Genomic DNA, 23,628 nt, shown 5'->3' on the forward strand with positions numbered 1-23,628 from the left:
TGCCTTTCACCACCAGCAAGTTTCGCTTGCCGTGGGCAGGATGCGCTGCAGCAGTGTGCCATCCCCCACCCACCTCCATCAGCAGAAGAGTAGCATGCCATGGGTGGGACGCACTGACTGTGCAGTATTTTGAAGGCAGGAGGGAGTGGGAGTGCACTAGTGGGCCGCCATCTCCTCCCCTGAAACTTATCTCACATATCTCACAGCAGCAGGCTCACCAGTGTTTCTCCTTGTCCTGCATTGTTCTCCTTGGGGGAATTCTAGGGAACAAGCTCAGTGTTCCCAGACTAGGCATTCTCCTTCACAGAGTGCATGACTGAAGCCTGTGGGAAGGTATATAAACCCTCAATCCAAAATAACAGACTCCCAAAAGAACCTTAGGGGAAGCCGACCAACCCAAGATGGCACCCTGATTTTATTTCCTTACCTTCCCCTATTTAAGGGGGGGTTTCTGGCTACTCCTCGTGCTGCAACGCTTTGAGTATTTCATTCATAGTGTTACTCACTCCTTTCCTCAGAGCTTTTGCTTTGGGAGTTTACAGCCTAGTTTGCCCTTCCAAATCTATCTTCTGTATCCTGGATCTACAGTTATTTCCTCAGTTCTTCCTCCAGCAACTAAGGCTCCAGCCTTCCTGGCCTCCCTCTTCAATCTGCTTGAAGTCATTGTCTACGAGGATTATTTTTGCCCTTGGGCCTTTACCCTACTACTGTGGAGCCTCTTCTGGTAGGTACTTTCTGCTTAGGCGCAACCTACTGTCGGTGGCAACATGGCTACTGGAAGAAACTGTCATGTATTTTGAAGGACTCTCCAGAGCAAGTCCAAACTGTTGATTGTAATCCACTGGTCTCCAGACCTGTTAAGGAAATAACAGTCCCATTACGATTGAGTTTTGGTGCCCATTAGGATATTGTCTCCTTTGACTTATCTTGTCATCTAATCATACCATCATACTAGGGGTTCCCTGTTTAATCCACTACAACCCAAACATAAATTGGGACACTCAAACAATCTTCCTATTTTCACATTTTTGTCCATCACTGCTATTCGTCAGAGGAGATTTGGGCCCCTAAAAAGTGTAAATCCAGCAGTCAGCTAGATTCTAGAATAAATATCAAATGTGTTCCAGAGCAGTATGCCCGCTATGCTGAACTTTTTGAAAAACCCCCAAAACTATTCTTACCTTCTCACAGAGGGTTTGACCGAACCATCCCATTTGATCCAGGAGTGACTATTCCTTTTGGAAGAGTGTATTCTCTCTCTGCATCTGAAAAAGAGGTTCTCAGACAATATCCGGGGGGAAATCTTTGCAGTGGATTCATAACCTGATCTAAGTCTCCTGCTGGTAGCCTCAATGTTTTTCATACCCAAAATGTCCAATGAATTAAGGGCTTGTATAGACTACTGGAGCTTAAATAAGGTCACACTCGAAGACCGTTATCTGCTACCTTTAATCAAAGAAATTTTGGAAACAGTCAGAGGATCTTACATCTTCACCAATCTAGATCGTCAATGAAGACATGGATGTCTGGATCGAGTAACAATCAGAGAGCTTTAGCCAGGCGTTAGATCTGTGACATACTGAGATTCAGTCCCTCAAGTGTGGGCACGACCTAGGACCTTTTGCCTTCACATGTTTGTGTTATACTTACTTCTTTGCATCCAGCAAAGATAAATGGATCTTGAAATGGAAACCCAAAAGATTGCACACAATTAGATTTAAATAAGGATAGGATCTCTTGAGTTTGCCTTGGTTAAATATGCTGTGTTAACTCCACAGACACATAACAAACAGTGGCAAGAATCTGAGTGCAAATACATTGCACATTGTAACCGTACAGATATATATATGTGAAACATGCTACAGCTCATGAGCAGGCTAGGTTTACAATGCCACTGCAACACAAGGTCAACTACAAGGACGATGTAGCTGTTCCCTTATAACACCTTTAGGATAACAATAAGCAAGAAAATCATTTGATGGAACCAAAGAAACTCCCAATGTAGTAACTACAAGATTGGACTACCTTCTTTAAAGAGGTTTGATGGGCTTTCTCTTTAATTGACAGCTGTGCTATGCTATGACTTTGAAACAGAGGCAGCATGTGTCTTGGATTCCATGATTTGGAGAAAAGAGCTTTGGTAACCACAGTTAGGGGCATATTATCAAGAACAGCGTTAAAATTATAGCCGCTTTAGCGGCAGGAAACTGTTGCTAAAGCGGCGATAATGGGCTTGATAATATGCCCTTGAGAATTCCATTAGAAGCCCAGTTTCACACCAGAAAATGGGCTTTAATTGGAATTCACAAGGGCATATTATCAAGCCCATTATCGCCGCTTTAGCGGCAGTTTCCTGCCGCTAAAGCGGCGATAATTTTAACGCCGTTCTTGATCATATGCCCTAAAGTCTTTTGTCTCTATCAAATGAAAGTGTAACACTCTTTCATGTATGCAGTTCACTTGCTTTGTGAGTTTGTGATCCCTGGTTGATTTTGTTTTATGTCATAAGTGCTTGTTTAAAGTTCCCTCATCCAGCTCGAAATGTGCATAGCTTGGGAGTGATTAGAGAATTGAAAGAGACAATTAAGCAGACTTGTACATAGCCCAGTGAGGGTTTTTGGCTTCCTTTCAGAATAAGACTGCAAAAACAATTGCAACAGTGACTCCACTTTTGCATGTCCTAATGTCATATAATGCATTCAACAAGGTAATTTCCAGCCAGAGCCTAGAAAGAAACCCATGAAGTAGTTCCATATTCCTCCGGCTTCCAAAAAGCTGTATAAGTATCACACAACATTTTCCTGTGCTTTAAGTGGTCAGGGAAGATCTTCAATAGGTATATAGTGCATCAACATTCTTTATTCAAGACTCCTTTTTTAAGTAATGTAATTTGAAGTTAGTCTCCCGACATTTATGTTGAACCCATTTGGTCAAGCATACGTTGACAAATAGTCTCTGTGAACTTCCTGGCCTCTATGGAAATCTCACTGCGAATAATCTGGTTTCAGACAGCTAAGGAAGGGTCTCTGGTCATCCAATGATTTGAAAAGAAACACAATTTGTGCGTTTACAGCTAGCCTCTTCATTGGCCCCACCACTGCACCCACAGCATTAGAGATAATGCTGATGGCAAAGTCCTTTAAGTATTAGACAAGCAAATGTAAATTCCTTGCACTATTCTGCAGATGGTAAAATATAAATGGGATGGGTTCAGCCTATTTACAATTGTGGGAATAAGAGAAGCAATTCTCTTGGTTTTTGGCTGATATCCCAATTTTTGCTTCTAGACTGTGATATGTAGATTACAAACTGTAAAGCCTGCATTAAACAGTGGTGAACTCCTAGGTGTTATCTCAGAGGTTTGCTCTGGTGTAATTTTGTCATAGATCTGGTTGCAATAGTCTGATATGCCTGGAGCAGTACCGCAGCATTACCATAACTCTTCAGGTGTGCATGCAAGAATTAAAATATCTATGATTTTCAATAATTATCTCTCTAAAACGCGACCCTCCTTGCTTGTATCCTGTCTCAGTCATCTGGAAGCAGAAGACAATTTGACATGAAAAATGATCGTACAAAGACAAAAGAGCTCCAGAAAATGTCTCAATGAAGTCATTGATTTGTATCCTATTATTCAGTGAACATCAATCCAAAACATTAGCACAGGACATTACCAGATACCTACTGAGAGCTTCTCCCCTTCCAGGTTTCAAATTCCACTACAGGTACAGGTCAATTGGGTTAGAGAAAAATAAAGGTTTCTCACCTACAGAAGACTTAAGGCCTGATTTATGAGCTGGCGGAAAGTGTACTCCATAACAACAGCAATTGAGTATCCTTTCTGCAAACCTGAAGGTCCATCCGCCTCATTTAGAGTTGGGTGATCCTCTATTGGATAGACTGTGGCAACTACTGTCTCTGCTGCCTCCACGCACTTCCAGCAGCCCGACGGAGTAAGGGCCATCGGCAGTTTGGACATGTCTGCATGCTGTATTTAGATTGGGCGGACACATGGCCAGTTTTCACTGCTGTCTCTGCTATGAAAAATGTGGTATTAAGGGGTGGTGGAAACTTTTAAATGACCTCCACGCCATTGGAGAATGCTCTCATGGTGAGGGGTTAGTGTTGTTTTTATTTTCAAAGAAAGAAAATCACGGTTTGAGACTTTATTTTTGAAATTGAAAAAATAGTTGTAGGTTTGATGTATGGCTCCATCATGTTGACGAAGCCATCTGTCAAACTTACAATGCATTTCCAGGAACCACTGGAATGGTGGTTCTTAGAAATGCTAGAGATGTCCACATGAGCAGTGGTGGGCTAAGTACCTTCGCCGTGGATGTGGTAAACTGCATCTGCCAATATTTAAATCAGCCCCTTAGTTACATAGGTATAGAAAATACTAGAAAGGTTTGCATTTGCAGCAATGCCTTAAAGTCTCATGTCTCATGCACCCCACGATCGCAAATACTCTTTCTATGAGCATCTTGCTGCACACAAACGCCTCTGCTCGTCCAACGACATTTTCGAGGGCTTGTTAGCCCTAAAACTGTGTTTTAATATCTTTGCTGCTATCTCTGTGTATTGTGATTTTGTAATTGTGTGACTCACTTTTTAATCTTACCTTTTTAAAGTGCTGCTCCATTGTTTTTTATCTCTTCATTCAGCCCTCTTACCCGCACCTTAAAATTAAGTCTTTCACTCGCCTTGCGAGACTCCTCCCCTCCGCTCTGGGCCTATCCACGGCCGCCATCTTCGATTGGGTCCCTGGAGAGACTATTTGTAGCAGGCCAATGCAAGCGCGCAGCCCCACGATCGCAAATACTCTTTCTATGAGCATCTTGCTGCACACAAACGCCTCTGCTCGTCCAACGACATTTTCGAGGGCTTGTTAGCCCTAAAACTGTGTTTTAATATCTTTGCTGCTATCTCTGTGTATTGTGATTTTGTAATTGTGTGACTCACTTTTTAATATTACCTTTTTAAAGTGCTGCTCCATTGTTTTTTATCTCTTCATTCAGCCCTCTTACCCGCACCTTAAAATTAAGTCTTTCACTCGCCTTGCGAGACTCCTCCCCTCCGCTCTGGGCCTATCCACGGCCGCCATCTTCGATTGGGTCCCTGGAGAGACTATTTGTAGCAGGCCAATGCAAGCGCGCAGCCCCACGATCGCAAATACTCTTTCTATGAGCATCTTGCTGCACACAAACGCCTCTGCTCGTCCAACGACATTTTCGAGGGCTTGTTAGCCCTAAAACTGTGTTTTAATATCTTTGCTGCTATCTCTGTGTATTGTGATTTTGTAATTGTGTGACTCACTTTTTAATCTTACCTTTTTAAAGTGCTGCTCCATTGTTTTTTATCTCTTCATTCAGCCCTCTTACCCGCACCTTAAAATTAAGTCTTTCACTCGCCTTGCGAGACTCCTCCCCTCCGCTCTGGGCCTATCCACGGCCGCCATCTTCGATTGGGTCCCTGGAGAGACTATTTGTAGCAGGCCAATGCAAGCGCGCAGCCCCACGATCGCAAATACTCTTTCTATGAGCATCTTGCTGCACACAAACGCCTCTGCTCGTCCAACGACATTTTCGAGGGCTTGTTAGCCCTAAAACTGTGTTTTAATATCTTTGCTGCTATCTCTGTGTATTGTGATTTTGTAATTGTGTGACTCACTTTTTAATCTTACCTTTTTAAAGTGCTGCTCCATTGTTTTTTATCTCTTCATTCAGCCCTCTTACCCGCACCTTAAAATTAAGTCTTTCACTCGCCTTGCGAGACTCCTCCCCTCCGCTCTGGGCCTATCCACGGCCGCCATCTTCGATTGGGTCCCTGGAGAGACTATTTGTAGCAGGCCAATGCAAGCGCGCAGCGCGCGCGCGCAGCGGGCGCGCCAGAGGCAAGCCCGTCTGCGCCCGTCCGCGCCAGGACGGGCCGAGGACTAGGGCCCCCGACCCCCTCCGCAGCTAATCTCCTTACATACACCCGGGAGGAATTGCTGTCACTGCGCGCCCCGAAAAGCGTTGCATGTAAGTACGTATATAAGGAAGTTTACCCCTTCGTCGCCTGCTCTACCTGTAACATCACACAAGTTGACAGGGGCAAGTATACTCTGGCTATGGCCCTACTAAACTGTCGTTCGCTGCCTTGCCATGCAGTAGAGATTAATTTCTTGATACAAGACCACGATCTAGACATTCTGTTTTTAACAGAAACATGGATCACACCCAATTCAGGGGCGGACATGGTACGCGCCCTTCCCCCAGGCTTTCTCATTTACAATTTGGATCGACCCTCAGGTCGAGGGGGAGGCATAGCCATCATCTATAGAGATGTTTTTGTATGTAGGGCCTCTAACAGCGAGATTCAGGACTGTGAAAGTTGTCAGTTTTCTTTACGCATCTCCCCTACCACAACTGTATCGGGTCTGCTAATATATCGCCCCCCAGGCCCTTCGGGATTCTTTATCAACTCTCTTATGGAAACTGTTATGCAGATGGCCACTTCTACCTCCAATTTTATGGTACTGGGGGACTTAAACCTCCATTTTAACGATCCTTCTGACTCTATAGCCACAGACTTGGGTTCTGACTTGAAAGTTTACAATCTGACCCTTAGTAATCACGGAGCTTCTCACATTAAAGGTCATCTTCTCGACCCGATCTTCTCTAATATCCCGCAGGTAGAAGCCTTACCGGCCTGCCCCCTGCCATGGTCAGACCACTTTCTGATACCTTTTGCTATGCGATGCGACCCCAGGTCCATCTCTTCCCCCAGAGTCTACTCCTTGGAAAGGGCTTGGTCTAAACTGTCACTCGAAAGCTGGACAGCGCAGCTTCAGAGCTCTCTCCTTCCCTTGGCCGATGATCCCTCTACGGCTGATCTGGCCTTTGATCAATGGCTTACCAATTCTCTAGACTCCATTCTGCCTAAAAAGAGAGTGGCTAAGAGTCGGAGCAGAACGGGCTCGGCCCCCTGGTACACCGCTGAGCTGCGCTCCCTTAGGAGAGGCTGTAAGAAGCTGGAGAGGACATGGAGAAGGGATTGGGAGGTGGCCAGTCGAGTGAACTACCGGGTAGCCATGAGGTTATATAAGAAAGCCCTACGCGCTACCTAAGGCTAAATTTTTTGAAGAAAAATTACTAACGCCTCTAACTCTTCTAGAGAGACATTCAAAGTAATTAAGGAACTTCTCAAGATCCCGGAGCCGCCAGTTATCCACGACAATCCCGCGGAAAAGTGTAGAGAGCTCGCGGACTACTTCCACCTCAAAATCGAGAACATTCTCTCGCAGCTCCCTCAGGCCCCACAGAACACCTATGTAGCAGATCAAGGAAGAGGCGCCCTCGTTCGATTTGACTCCTTTGACCCGGCGACTGAGCTTGATGTGACAAGGGAACTTAGCTCTATGAAGAGCGGCTCGCCTGACGACCCTGCTCCGATGAGGTTCCTTAAACAAGTGGCCTCTGTTATCACGGCTCCTATCACGAACCTCATCAATCTTTCCTTCACGCAAGGGGTGGTTCCTCCAGGTTGGAAAAGGGCTGTGGTAAAGGCCCTTCTGAAAAAGCCTAGTCTGGATCCTTCGGACTTGGCTAATTTCAGGCCTATCTCTCTACTGCCGGGACTCGGCAAGATCGCAGAAAGGCTGGCTAACCATCAACTGTCCAGCTTTCTGGAGTCCAACGGGCTGCTTCGAGAAACCCAAACCGGCTTTCGCCCATGCCACGGCACCGGCACCGCCCTCCTGGCAGTTGTGGACGAAGCCAGAGGCATGCTAGATTCTGGGGGGTCAGTGGCAGTGATCCTCCTGGACCTTAGCGCTGCCTTCGATACTGTTAACCATCAAGTATTGATACAACGACTGTCCAATGTGGGAGTAAGAGGTGTTGTGTTGCAGTGGCTGCGGTCCTGTCTCACTGGCCGAACCTATCAGGTACGGGAAGGTAGTGCTCGGTCTTCTCCTATCCCCCTCCAGTGTGGGGTCCCTCAGGGCTCCTCTTTGAGTCCCACTCTATTTAATGTGTATATGGCCCCCCTAGAGGATGTGGTGGCACCTTTCGGGATAAAAATCGTCAGCTACGCTGACGATACTCAACTGGTGGTGGCCCTCTCCCAATTGATGAAGAACCCGGAGGTATTGCACCAATGCCTGTCCCAGGTATACACTTGGATGTGTGATTCAGCATTGAAACTCAACGGATCCAAAACTGAAATTATGCTACTGGGGCACAAGGCTCCCCCTCTCCCTTTGTCAAGCTGGCCTAGCTGCCTGGGAGATCTCCCCTGCCCCAAACAGGAGATTAAGAGCTTGGGAGTCTGGTTGGAGCAGGACCTTACTTTTAAGACGCAGGCAAAGAAAATGGCAGGGATCTGCTTTGGGCTTCTTCGCTCTGCCCGTAAAGTCCTACCCCTTCTCCCCCCTACTTCCAGGAAGCTTCTTATTCAGGGTCTGATTACATCTAGGTTAGACTACTGTAATGCGATCTTCCTTGGTGCCCCAGAGGCCACGTTGAACAAGCTCCAACAAGTGCAAAATGCTGCGGCTAGATTACTGACCAATGCTCCTAGAAGGCAGTCAGCTAGACCAGCATTGAAGATCTTGCATTGGCTCCCAGTCCGGGAGAGAGTCAAGTTCAAGTCCCTCTGTATTGCCCATAAACTTCTTCAGGGCAAGGGCCCCCCCATTCTATCTAAACTAGTGGTCCCCTATAAAGCTCCCAGAACCCTTCGCTCGGACCAGAAATCCCTACTTAGGGCCCCCAGGGTGTATAAGGCCCGTACGGGTGGCAGAAGATTCGCAGTCCAGATCGCCACCCTCTGGAATGCGCTCCCGCTGGAATTGCGGTCAGAAACTGGTACCCTGCACTTCCGGAAACTGCTGAAAACGTATCTGTTCCCTCTGTAATGTGCTTTTCTTGCTCTTGGTTAGGGTATGGTTGATCAAGCGCCGGGATGCCCAAGGGTAACTGCGCGCTATACAAGACCGATTACAATACAATACAATACAAGATTTCAGAAGCTTTATACCTATGCAAATATTTTTGGCGATGTTCCGGCACAGTGGCAAAGAATGCAAAGAGTGCAAATTGTGCATCACAGCACATTTACAAGGCGCTATTTCTAAGAATAGAATATCTGGAGCATTGAGTTTCAATCTGGCTCCTACATACTCTCAAACACATTGGCAACAATAGCATTATGCAAAAAATATAGCAACCAATCAATACTCTTCTAACATCTGAACTCAGTTACTCAAAACACGCAGGTGTAAACAGAGGACTAAAAATGCATACTTTACTGGTCCTATCGTCATAGGTAGACTAAAGATCTCAAGAAGCTAAAATTGCAGAAATGTCAATCAAGCTTCAAGGCACATCTGGCACGTTTAACTCATTCACAGAGTGTATTTGCGAGTGTGTGTTTATACGCATCTTTGTTTTGTGTGTGTGCACATGTATGCGATTTGTTCTGGGGAAAAAATCTCTGTGTGCACAGGTCACACCATTGTATTAGTTAATTTCAAAACCTTCCTAAAAAATAGCAACAACTTTTCTCCATGACATTCAGAGGACGGTGACATTTTCAAACAACTAAACTGAAAATAGGGTCATTAGGTTGAGCATTCGAGACCTCTTGTATATACTTTAGTATATACTTATATGTGTATGTACTTTGTGCACTATGGAGATCAGCCCTAGGACTTGTCTGATTCCGCTTAGGGACTTCTTTTCTGCTCAACTGCCTCTAATTAACTGTCCTGATAGAAAACGACCAGTAGAGGTCAGTAAAATACCAGAAGTGCTTTCTGCTTATTCAACTACCTCTATTTAACTGTCTTGATTGAAAACGACCAGTAGAGGTAAGTAAAATACCAGAATTGCTTTATGCTGAGGGACATACTTTTCTTTCTTTTTCTGGCAACTTCCTCTATTTAAATTTCTTGATAGAAAACGACCAGCAGAGGTCAGTAAAATACCAGAATCACTTTAGCCTTCTCTAGATTCCAGTCCATAGAAATTGTCTTCCACGAGCAACCATAGGCAACAATATTTTTTCAAATCTTGTATTTTCAGTGAAATGACCACCGATTATATTAAAAACAGAGCTTTGGACTATACCATTTCCTGCTGAAAGGCAATATTTCTCTCCATGTGTTTCCATACCTGGCATGTCACGCATTTTGGTGCTTACTTTCCCTCCATGTTAAAGAAGAGTAGATGTTTCAGCACCCAGGCTAATGTGCTGCATAGCTAAATACATATAAGGTCCCAAAGGCGAGACTGATTGCAGTGCAAATGCTTGTTTTTAATACCGATGATGCAGCACGTAAAGGTAGAGCTGTAAATGTTAGACAGGAAGGCCCGCCTATACTTTTAAACACCAATAAATAACGTCAAAATCAAAATCATTATTGCTAAATCTACGGCTGTCATAGAGGCCACAATTAATGAGCCTAAAATAATCATGCTGCGGTGGGGCTTATGTTGTATTTCTTGTAATAATTTGACCAACATGATTGCTAGTCTTTTATCCGCCTACTCATTATTTAGTCTGTTTTTGTAATTTGAAAGCCAAAGCCTTTGAACCAGCTTTTGCTTGATTTACATAATATTAAGAGACACAATTTGACAAATCTGTATTTTCAGCACTCATAATCTGATGTTTGGAGAAATATGGTTGATTTAAAAAATGCATTTAAAGCTGATAATTGAATGATAAAGTATGATGTATTGTGGAGACTCTATACTAATAATATTACCTTGCTATCACAAGCATTGTAGTTATTGTGGTTATGTTTTACCCATTGTCGCTTGGTGCAAGAATAGAAGACCAGAGTCAGTATCTTCAACGGTATTGTACGGTTTATTAACTTACATTTATATAAATGAAACAATTCTCTTCTTGCTCCTTTTCTTTCTGGCTGTGAGGCCCCACCTCACGTCTTGGTGTGACACGCAGGTCGAGTGGAAGGTCTGTCGGCCCTTGCCTTGCCTGACATCCTGTTTGGTCCTCATGGAGTGATCAGTTTTATACAGTTTTATGGTCAGATTGGTGACATGTCCCTGTCCCTGAATTTTCCCAATCAGGTAAAAGGGGAAAACAGGACAGGAAGTCTTTGCTAACAAGATCCTTTCCCCTTCTATAATGGACCTCAAATTGGAAGGGCTGTAATGACAGGAACCATGGATGACTCTAGGAATGTTTCCTTTGTTTCAGCTTAACCAGTTCAAAGGTGCATGATCAGTATAGAGCAGAAAAGGTTTTCCTTCAAGATATTGGCATAATTTATCAACTGCCCATGTAATAGCTGAGCATTCTTTTTCTATGGTGGGATATACAGTTTCATTGGAGAATAATTTCCTACTGAAGATTAAGATGGGCATCTCTATTCCATCATCATTCCTCTGAGATAGGACAGCTCCTATACCATAGTCAAAAGTGTCTGTTTAGAGTATGAATGTTTTTTCTAAGTTAGGAGAGATCAGAATGGGTCTAGATGTAATAGCCATTTTAAGTGTCTGAAAGGCTGCTACAGCAGAGAACTTATTTCTTTAGGAAGTTAGTTAAAGGGGTGATGATGGAAGACTAGTGAGGAATGAATCTCTGGTAAAACCTACTAGCCCTAAGATGGCCCTAATTTCCTTTTTATTCTTAGGTAAAGGGACTTCAGTGATGGCCCTGATTTTTTCAGACTGGGCTTTGATGACTCCGTTTCCCAAGACACATCCCAGATAGTTCATCTTGTTATAGCCAGCTCTTGATTTCTTGAAGCTTATATGGGGATTCAAGATTGGCAATTCGCTCAGGACTTTTGTTAGATGTGTTAACTGTTCCTTCCAGGTGGGACTGAATATAATTATATAGTCTATATATGCTGAAGAATACTCTTGATGGATTTTCATCCCTAAGTTCATAGGACGTTGAAAGGTAGTATGGGCCCCATGGAGTCCAAAAGGGAGTACAGTAAACTGGAATTGGCGAAATAGAGTAGAGAAAGCAGTTTTTTCTCTATCTTCCATTTTTAAGGGGACCTGCCAATAGTCTTTGGTAAGGTCTATTGTGGTTATATATTTTGCATTCTCTAATTTCTTGATCAGTTCTTGAACTGTGATTAGGCATCAAATTTAAAGATAGTATTGACAGCACAGAAGTCTATACAGATCCTTATGCTCCCATTGGGTTTTGGAACAAGGACTACAGGAGAAGACCAGTTCCTCTGGGAGGGTTCTATAACTCCCATCTGTAACATTTCTTCTACCCCAGTACGAATAGCTTTTCTCCTAGCAGAGGGAATATGATAAGGTTTCAGGTTTACTACCTTCCCCTCTGGTGTGAGTACAGCATGTTCAGTCAGGGTGCTTTTTCCTGGTAGGTCTGAAAATATGGCTGAGTAGGGTTGGAGGACTTCCTCCAATTCCTCTTTTTGTTCCCTGGACAGTTCCTCATTCGCAGGAATTTGTTTGAACATTGTTTAGAGTTTATATGAAACTTTCCAATACCTTCACCTATTTTAAAGGGGCCTCACCCCTCGGACTACATTTTGTGTGTAAAGGTGGGTAATATTACCAGAACCCAGTCACCTGGTTGATATATTTTTATGGGCTAACTCCCAGAGATTCCCCATATGGGCTTTTAGTTGTTTTGCGTATTCTAGGAGATTCTCTGCATCTTGTCCGGTATCTATTTGGGTAGGTCTGAACTGGGGTGGTGAAGTGAGCTAAAGAACGATGATGTATTCAACCTAGATTTGTGACTGGGGGTGAGTGTCTGAAATGTTTCAGTGCTCCATCCATCATCTCCTTGTGTTTCCTTTGTTTGCCCTAAGTTAGCAGGCAATGCCCAGATATGGGTCCCTTGTTCACTTTGCCACTGGATTCACACTAGTCTGGCTGATGAGGAGTATTACCACAAAACTGGCCCTAGGATGCTTGTTTCTGGTCCAGGGAAGACCTGGGTTGGCAGTTTGGGCTGGACAATGAGGAACAGGATCAAGACTGATTTGCATATGCTGGGTCTGAACTGGGGTGGTGAAGTGAGCTAAAGAACGATGATGGATTTAACCCAGATCTGTGACTGAGCATGAGTGATTATTTTGTGAAATTTATAAATGAATCAATTTCTATAGCTGAAGTGCTTGTTCTTCTTCCTCTTTTTCAGGTCCTTGAAGCTCCCATCCTCTGGCACCCTCGACAAAATAAAAGAAAAGACCATGTAAGTTGTAGTTCCATTTGGTTTAGACACCTTTTGTGAGGTTAATATTGTGAGACTTTCCATTACAAGGTGATGTTATTGTGAAGAAGAGCAAAGTGTGTGAATGGATTTCCAAACCCAATATGTGGTGAGAGGCTCTTTGTCTCAATTTATTATGAAAATAATAGGAAAAAGAACACTACAAACGAAATAGACAAAAGTCCCAAAATAAAATGGTTTCCAAAATGAAAATGAAGAATGACAGCATTAAAATAAAGTATCTTCATGCCATCTCATTCTTGGCGATCAGTCTAGTATTTTTTTTCTTAGCATATACGTTAATGCCTTACTCCCCCTTAAGCTTTTCCTTCCCGTTAATCAGCTCTGTTCAGGGGCCATCCACACACCTGACAAAGTCACGCTCCTCCGGGAGTGTGATGGGAAGAAAGGTTCTGCTAGCGTACAGGACTCAGACAAGTTCCTCTCCTGCTGTCTTGGTTTGCCGCGGTCAGTCAAGATCCAGGGTGCACTGGTGAAGTGGTTGGGGTGCCTGCACATCTCAGGTCATGGCTCCTTGAAGATCTCAGCGACCTTCTTCTCTTTCCTCTGCTCTCATTGGGGTCCAAAGCCAACAATTTTCGTCTTGCTCCTTTTCTTTCTGGCTTTGAGGCCCTGCCTCCCGTTTTGGTGTGAAACGCAGGTTGAGTGGGAGATCTGTCGGCCTTTGCCTTGCCTGGCTTCCTGTTTGATCCTCATGGAGTGATCTGCCCTCTAATACATAAATGGTGTAGTCGGCTACGGGAAGGTATTTTATACAGTTTGTACGGTCAGATTGGTCACCCATGTTGAGGCATTCCAAATTGATAAAATGTTTTAACATTAGTTGATGGACCGAGGTCATCACTAACAATAAACTTGAACAGGGTGACCACTGTTATTTTGTTTGATGTGGTTACTAGAACAACACCAAGAATATTTGTTAGAAACTCAGGATGATTTTTTATTGAACATGAATTGCTTTTATAACAGAAAAGGTAGAAGGTCCATGATTTACAGTCTCCAATTTGCTGTAAAACTTGGTGCTAGCATGGCCTGCGATCAAAAGAGCTTAAGATTTAACACTGTTAAAAAAAGGACCCACATATCTGCACTCTCTAATCACAAAATATTCACCAGAACGCAGCCTAAGATCATCAGGAAAGGGTCTGGTGATTGTACCTAGAATCCTCAGAGCCAGAATAGGGGAACGTTCATTTAGACACCGTGCAGCGAAACTCTGGAATAGCCTTCCAATGAACTTAAGAACTGAACCATGTGAAAGCAGTTTTCATAGACAGCTAAAGACCTGGCTGTTTACACAACCTATTCAAGGATAGGACTTGAATGGCCACACACCTGTACAGATCTTGCACATTGCTATCTATTCTCTCAGAGTTAGATCTCAGTGTGGGGACACGCCAATGGTGTAACCATGCGCTCTATAAATGAATTAAATAAATAAAATATTGTATTTACAGTAATAGAGACATTCATAGCAACTTCTCATGCCACATGTGATTATCTTAAGACATATGCTCCGTTAATTGATTTGATGATAATATATACATGCTTGTTTTGTGGCTAGAATGCTGCATCAATAATACATATTAGGACAAAAACCAGAGAACATGTTTTCACAGATAAAATAATATTAATGTTACATAAAGCGCAAAAAAAGGGATTTAGCTTCGAGATGACAAATAAAATGTCACCCTGAGTTTGGGTGCTAAATTGTCACAATGTACAATACAGATCATATACCCCATTATGTGCCACATTAACAAGATTGTTACATTGGAATCTGATGGCGAAATCTCAAATGTGTTCATCATGTGTGCAAAAGAGGATATCCAGAAAACACCTGCAAACCTTGTATCTATAATTTCTTGTACAGTTAAGCAGAGGTTTTTAACCTCTGGGCTTGGGTGGACTCCCAATGATTCATTAGTGGATGCAGGGCACACGGCTTAATATTTTTATATTTGAACTGCAATACAATACTGAAAATACAGAAACAAGTGTACATCAAACACATTGACTAATTATGACATATTTTATTCAATTTACAAACAAAAGAAAATAACAATTTTATTTTATTGGAGCTTTTCAAAATGTCATTTGATTTCTAAAATACTCTACCACATTTGTTTTTGTTTTTTTGCTGCTAATGCATGCTCTCTTTTGATCAATGCATACTAATCCTTGAATTGAGGCCCCCCATCATCCATGCTCGTTCTGTGTGCTGTACTTGCACTGCACCCATGAATCAATGTAAGGATACCAACTTAATCTTTTAAACTCCAATTTCGAAGTCCTTTACATTTACAGAACATTTTAACATTTTCAGTTTAACATTTTTCTTTTTAGATTTTGGGGGAAGCTGACTCTCTATATCGTGTATTAAAATGAGATGCTCTGTGTAGAAAGTCCAGGTATCCCTTAGTAGTGTACAGGGGCTTGCTTTAACAACCCCAATGTGCTCTATTGGTGGTAGTGTGGTCAAGCAGTCATAGGCTTATAAGAGGGTAGTGTTAGGCATTTGTTGAACACATAGAGTGAATAAATGAAACACACACTCAATACGGAAATCCAACACCAATTTAGAAAAATAACATTGATTTTTTAATTGATTTAGACACCAAGATCTACGAGATTAGGTAAGTACTTTTTGAGTCAGCAATTTTCAGAAACACAGAAAATACAGATGTCAGATTTGAGGCATGACCTTTTAAAGAGGTAATGTTATCCTAAGGGGGAAGCATACACTGCATAAGGGTACTTACAATTGAGTAATAGGGTTGTTCTTCTGGACTTAAGGTAAGAAGGGACCAAGGCCCTTTGAACCCCCAGCAGTTTTGATTTACTTGCCCTGGTGTGTCCGGGTGCAGAGGTGCTGTTCACAAGAGTAGCCTCGAACTCTATTGCTGAAGTCTTTGGAGAAAATCTGTTGCAGAAAAATACTGCAAGTGGTGACTTGGGAACACGTCCACCGCAACCCAAATTGTGCCTTGGATCTTATGGGTCTCTGGGGCAAGGGGACACCATTGGTAGGCTTGGATGCAGAGGTGTTTTGTCCAGCGGGTCTCTTGCGTTCGACAGTCTCACTTTTTAGGTTGACCTGGAAATGGGGACACAACAGGACAGCAGGGCCACTCTTGATGATGCAAAAACAACAGTTGATGGACAGAATGCAGAAGAATGTCATACATTCACCCCAGCAGAACTGGGGTGGCATGGTGAGCATAAGAATGATGGATTTAACCCAGATCTCTTGACTGGGTGTGAATGTTTTGATTTGTTCTGCATTCCGTCCATCAATTGTCTGTCTTTTGCTTTCTTGCCCTAAGTGCGCCAGGTATGCTCAGACGTGAGTCCTGGACTCACTGTGCCACTGGAATCAAGCTATCCTGGCTGAAGAGGGGTGAAACCCCAAAACCGGTCCTGGATGCTTGTTTCCGGTCCAGGGAGGACCTGGCTTGGCAGTTCAGGCTGGACTGTTCCCCTGAGGCACAGGGTCAAGACTGATTTGCATATAGCCAGGTCCAAACTGGGGTGGCATGGTGAGCAAAAGAATGATGGATATAACCCAGATCTCTTGACTGGGGGTGAATGTTTTGATTTGTTCTGCATTCCGTCCATCAATTGTGTGTTTTTTTCTTTCTCGCCCTAAGTGCACCAGGTATGCTCAGACGTGAGTCCTGGGCTCACTGTGCCACTGGAATCAAGCTATCCTGGCTGAAAAGGGCTGAAAACCCCGAAACCGGTCCTAGGATGCTTGTTTCCGGTCCAGGGAGGACCTGGCTTGGCAGTTCGGTCTGGACTGTTCCCATGAGGCACAGGGTCAAGACTGATTTGCATATAGCCAGGTCTAAACTTGGGTGGCATGGTGAGCAAAAGAATGATGGATTTAACCCAGATCTCTTGACTGGGGGTGAATGTTTTGATTTGTTCTACATTCCGTCCATCAATTGTGTGTATTTTGCTTTCTCGCCTTAAGTGCGCCAGGTATGCTCAGACGTGAGTCCTGGGCTCACTGTGCCACTGGAATCAAGCTATCCTGGCTGAAGAGGGGTGAAACCCCAAAACCGGTCCTAGGATGCTTTGTTTCCGGTCCAGGGAGGACCTGGATCGGCAGTTCGGGCTGGTCTGTTCCCATGAGGCACAGGGTCAAGACTGATTTGCATATAGCCAGGTCTAAACTGGGGTGGCATGGTGAGCAAAAGAATGATGGATTTATCCCAGATCTCTTGACTGGGGGTGAATGTTTTGATTCGTTCTGCATTCCGTCCATCAATTGTGTGTCTTTTCCACTATTGATGATGGCATCTCTGGTGCTGATGTCCCCTGTCAGTTGGTCAGTCTTGGTGGTGTTGGTGTCTAGGCTGAACACTGAAAAAGCCTTGGCTGCTGCAAGGGGTCCTGTACCTCATGTATTGGTGTAGGGTGGCTCCTGAGGGTTCTGGTATCTCCAAACTTGGTGGAGAGATGGATCTGACCTCCTGAAGAATGGTGACTGATTCCTTGTGGCTGCTGCATTGGTGGACCCACTAGTCAGGGAAATGGCTTCTCCACTTCAAGAAATATGCTGGCTGGTTGTTAATGTGATGGCAGCATTTGAAGGCTTTTAGAGGATGCACAGCTGGAGGAAATATTGGGTCTTAGCAATTGTTGGGAGCAGAGAAGACAGGGTTTGGCACCAAGCGCACAGCATAGTTCTTGCATTCCTAGGATTGTTGTAGGGATTCTGCGTATGCACAGAACTATGCGCAGGAAACCAGAACCTTAGAGAATTGTGGTGTACCAGAAACTCCCCTCAGAACTAAGAACCCCTTATCCGACTAGCTTAGTGTCACATTCGTTATCCGAGATTTAGCTCGGCGGTCCCAATGTATAGACAACCCAGAACATGCGACTTAGTTATTCTCAGGAATGGTGGGAACCCGAAATACCCGTTTGCACATATATATCAGTCCACAACAGAATAACTAAGACACAGTAAAGTTTAAAGAATTTATTCATAAACCTCGAGTCCTGTTATACAGTACTTTGGCTAACATAAGCAGACAAATGGTTAAGATCATTACCATTAGCATTGTTACAATACCATAGAAAATGAAAGGAGCGATCATATTAATAATGACAGTGGGAAACAACCACCCTCCTTTCTCTAGCAACTAATAAAATATTATTAGACTATTAGAAGGTCTCATAGGCTTGCATAGGGGACCCCATACCGTATAGATCAGCTTAGGTGTATCACATCACAGGATCAGCTCAGTGTTCTCTGCTTCAGCTCTTCTATCGAATGCTCTAACAAAATGCTGCCCTGTAATATTAAAGCCTACGACTTTCTGGTATTTGCAGCTGCGTGCATGTTATGACTAAACAGTGGTACGATCACCCTGAACACAATCAGCCGGCACCGTCTAGTGTCCTAGAAAAGTTCTTTACTCGATGTACAGACCAAGGGCACTAGCAACTGTTAAGGATGTATAAATAACATTCACTTGAGACAAGAGCGAGTCTGCATTTCTCAAATGAATAACATGTAACAACAGTGTCGGGTGCAAAGGCAGCAAAAGCAGCAAGATGGTTGTCTAACAACTAACATGATTGAGCTAACTTAGCACTGTAAATAGGGAGTGGCCTAAAACCACGTGACATCCCCCTTTGATCGAACCACGGTATAACCAGGGGCGAATATTTCAACAGAACGCAGAGTTCAAGATCAACGATGCAGACTAAAGAGCTTGAAATGTAAGTTCAGAAAATGAGAGGAAAAAATTCGAAGAGAAAAATATGTAAAAAAAGTTTTCTCCACTTGACTCACCATCAGACAGTGTGAGCACAATTGTCAACGTATGAAAGTATAAGCAGCATATGCAGCCGCAGCTTCCAGTAGAAAATCATTGGAGTCATCCGCAAAATTGTCTGTCATCCAATTCAGCAAAGAAAAAGAACACACGTGTTCCACAGGGAAATGAGCATCAAGCACTCCACGTGGACAAGAAGCAGGCATCTCGATGTAACTTCGTGCCAGGAAGTCAACTGCTGCCTTCTCGATATCCCATAATCCAAGGACTCCATGCGCCGCACCCAAGGCCATAAACCCGACTCCAGAACAGTCAAACTCATGAACCACTAAGGGATACATCAGTCGATCAAAATCCAGGTCAGGCGACACCAAGTTTGACAAACACATATCCAGAGCCCATTGGAATGGACATTCGAGACAGTGAAAAACAGGCTGTACACAAGTAAAAAACGGGAACCAGAAGGATAATCCATAAGCGACACTCAAGGTAGCCAGTGGTAAAGTCCCATAGGATTCCCACATCCGGCTACGCAGATGGAACAGGCTGAATCCGTGGTCGAGTAGCGCAAGTCGTGCATCCATAGCGTAGAGCGCAGACCAACAGGAGTATGCCAGCAATTAATGCGAGAATCAGAGGAAACCCTCCGAAAACTCCAGAAAAAATAGAATGAAAAATAGCTGGTATTATACCAAAGATAGACTGGAAAGACGTCACAAGGCCAGAGCCTACAATTTTAAAAAAATGGACCAGACCAGTCGTAGAAGAAGCATTGAAGATAGTGTGTATTAATGTGCCAAAATGTAGGGGGAGGTCAGTATTCAAAAGAGCTTGAACTTCCGTGCGAGTGTTCGCCACCTGAAGGAGAAATGTTTCACGTGACGAAGTCAACGCAACCTCCTTTTGAGACAAAAGAGCCCTTATTCTGCTCATCCTATTGAACTCTGCTTTCAAGGTCGGAATCGTCGGCCAGATGGATATATCCAGTCGGCCTTGCGGGGGTGGGAAAAGCACGTTATTACAGCAAATTACCCTTCGTGAAACTGAAACAATATAGGGAATTCCAGCTAACATCCCACAGCAAGCCTCACTATTTAGAAGCAGATAACTACCATTAGCAAGCAGCGTAAATGACGGCGTTATAACTGGCACAGGAATGCCCTTCAATAAGCAAGCTAAATTAGGGGCATTCATATTACACGATCCATGTAATTGGATATGTCTACACACTACGGAATGATCAGGAGCAGTCGTACACTCCTCACCCTTCAAATAAACGTCTTTGCCGTCCCTCTCACATCGATATGTAAATGGGAGAGACCAGACTTCATGCAAAAATGCAGAACCAAGTTTTTCATATCTGCCCAAGGCGTAATGTTTCATGCACGAACTAAACCTATACATAGAAATCGGGAGAGTGACCATCCCATGGATGAGCCACACTGCATACTCAGACTCAGCCACAGAAAAAGGCAAAGGTTCTACCTTTTCTATATGCAGTAGTGAATACGTAGCATCTTTCATGGACATGAATTGCTGCTTTGCTGTCAGATTAAATGGGCGGAATAAAGAAGAAATATTCATGTAATCCCAAGGTACTTTCCCCGCCTTCAACGTCTGCAAAGTCCAAGCAAATTGCATAATCGAACGTAATTGATTTTGACCATGATACAACATAGACACATCTTCCTGGACAATATCTACAACAGATGAAATAATGTTATCCAATGTATATATTCTCGAAGATAAGGTATTAATACTATTATCTATAACTGCCAATACTTTTTCCATATTGGCCTGGTCAATAGCACGGAGCCTGGAAGCAGCCTCAATCTGCGACAACTTCCAAACCTCGTTGTAAACAGCATACACCCATCGTTTGGATCTTCCCAATGCGGGACCTTTAACAAAATCATTCAAATCAATTTTGTCATGCAAACGGGACAAGTGAATTTTAACTGAATCTAATGTGGAATGTTGCAACCAAGACTGACACAATTTACCTACCGAGTAGGTAGTGACAGTGTGTGTGGACAAAAAACGAGGGTCTACTCTATCTTGTATGTACCCGGGAATCAACCCTAAAAATCTACGTTGACAGGTATCCGAACTTCTCTGCCATACCAACCAACCTTTAGGGTCCAATGCACTAATATTAAAGGTGGAATTGGAAATAAAAGACTGCAACATAGTAAGGGACAGATCTGTGTGATTCTCCCAACCAGGATAAGCACCCAGATCCGGAATCGAGGGGGAATTTAATTTTTTAGAAATAGCCAATCCAAAACAGGTTGTCTGAAAAATTGTGGAATTTAAAAATAACATGTGGTTTGGGATTAGGCAGGCACGATGTAACGCTTCTGTGCCCTGTACTTGCCAAGACTTAGTTCCCCAAACCGATTTGAGATCAATAGCATCTTTCCAAACGTCATACCCTCCAATTGCCAAATCGTCCATGAAGGACTTGGAAAACAACAATTTAGTGTGTGTCAAACGCACCTTTGAAATAGGTTCATCCCTAAGTTTAAAATAAAAGGATGCATTATTGGATACACTGAAATCCGAAAAATATGAAAATTTGTCAACCAATGTTTTTGAACTACCAATCATCGGGGCAGGGCAATGTTCCCACTGAGTAAAGTTGACTAAACTACGAAATGTGTTAGCCCTATGAAGAAAATGAGTACCATAATGTTGATAACAAAACTGCTCTGCATAGTTTTCAGTATTCAAATACAAATCCTCAGCATCAAATGCGGCATAGTATTTCAAATCAGAAAACAGTGTCTCTATAGTTTTTATATCCCAATCATCAGACCGAATGTTCTGTTTAACCACATCACCCATAGAAACACGATATACAGATGGTACATTAATTACTTCCGTGGGCCCATGAATTTGGAATTTAACTGCATCCCATGCTATTCCATCACGGACAGGCCAGGCGGTGATGTTCACAAAAGTCTGGTCCCTCTTCATGATGTGTGACGATGAATGTGGGGCCAAAGTTCCATTAATTAATCTAATTGTAGAACGTTCATTCAGGTAGTGTCCATTTATAAGCCTAAAAAACACCACCACAAAACCAATGGACATGAACAAAAAAATGCAAATGAGCACCAGCCAAATGTAAATCCAGGGGGGAACCAAAAATTGTCTCTTGAACCAGGCAAAGAATTTCGAAAATTTGGAAGGGGCAGTGGAAGTCAATGACTCAGTTCCAAAGGAAGAATTAGACTGGATAATGTCATTTGAATGCAAAAGGGACAATGGAACATCAGCAGGATAAGAATACTCAGCATCATCATCCGCAGGTGACACAGCAGAATCAGAAAGTACTTGCATTTCAATGGCAACCTCAGGCACGATGTCAGATGGTGGCACCACAACAGAACTGCGCATCATTGAAGGGCAAGAAACTGAAGGTGTCAGACTATGGAGTATCGGCCAACCTGTGTAGCTTGACATTGTCAACTGAAATGTACCTGTTGTCTCTGTGACCAGGAAGAGGAGGCAAAACAATTGTACGGGTACCCTCAACTCCAAGCACCGGCACTGGTGCACGATAAGAGGGGCCAAACTCCTTTTTCTTCTCCACCTTCTCACGGACCAGATCACCAACTCTGGGTAGCCAGCCAACTACCGGAATCTGTAGTCCAGCTTCGGACGCAGAGGATATGTGCTCTTTTGCTAGAGTGTCTCTTGCTTCTTGAAGATTCTGTAAGACAGTACAGTGGTCATCTAAGTCAAAAGGCGCGGCTGCTGCCACCATGTCGAGACCCTCAAGGTCTGGGACAAACATTCGAACCCCGAAGAGCATCATGTACGGGGTCCTCCCACCCAGAGACCTTCTAGGGAGATTATTAAGTGCACGTTGGACGTCATACAAATGAGCTAGCCAGTTTTTGCCAGTACCTAACACCCTGGCTGTCAATGATTGCTTTAGGTCACGGTTCATTCGTTCCACAACACTATTGCCCTCAGGCCGGTATGGAGACGAAAATTTGACTTGGACTCCCAAACTTCCCATACCTTCTTTGTACGCCTTAGAGGCGAACGCAGGGCCCTGATCAGAATGGAGGGTTCCACATGCAAAACTCCCTATAAAGACACGCAATGCTTTGATGACAGTCCTGGCGTCAGCACTCCTGTGTGGCCACACCCAAAGAAAACGTGTGCACGAATCTACTGCAACTAAGATATACTTGTACGCAGTGTCTGAGGAAAAAGGACCACAGTGATCTAAATAAACACACGCTAGCGGTTGATTAGATATATGCAGCTGCGTTTGTGGTGGACGCGCCACCGTAGATGGCTTTATTTGTTGGCAAATACCACAATTGAGGACATAAGTCCACGTATGTTTGTACAAACCGTACCACCAATAACGCTGTTGCAACAGTGACACAGTTGCGGACACGCCGGCGTGCGCTGACGCAACACCCTCGTGTGCAGCTTGTACCAAAGCTGGCCTGCAGTCCGAATTGGGAATAACTCTATCCCCAACATCATTAATCCTCACTAACGGGACGTTATCAGGACTTAAGTGATAATGGTATCGAGACGGGAAACCCCTAGGGAAGTCTGT

Source organism: Triturus cristatus, chromosome 6 (assembly GCF_964204655.1).
Source record: "Triturus cristatus chromosome 6, aTriCri1.1, whole genome shotgun sequence".
In the NCBI taxonomy this organism is placed as follows: domain Eukaryota; kingdom Metazoa; phylum Chordata; class Amphibia; order Caudata; family Salamandridae; genus Triturus; species Triturus cristatus.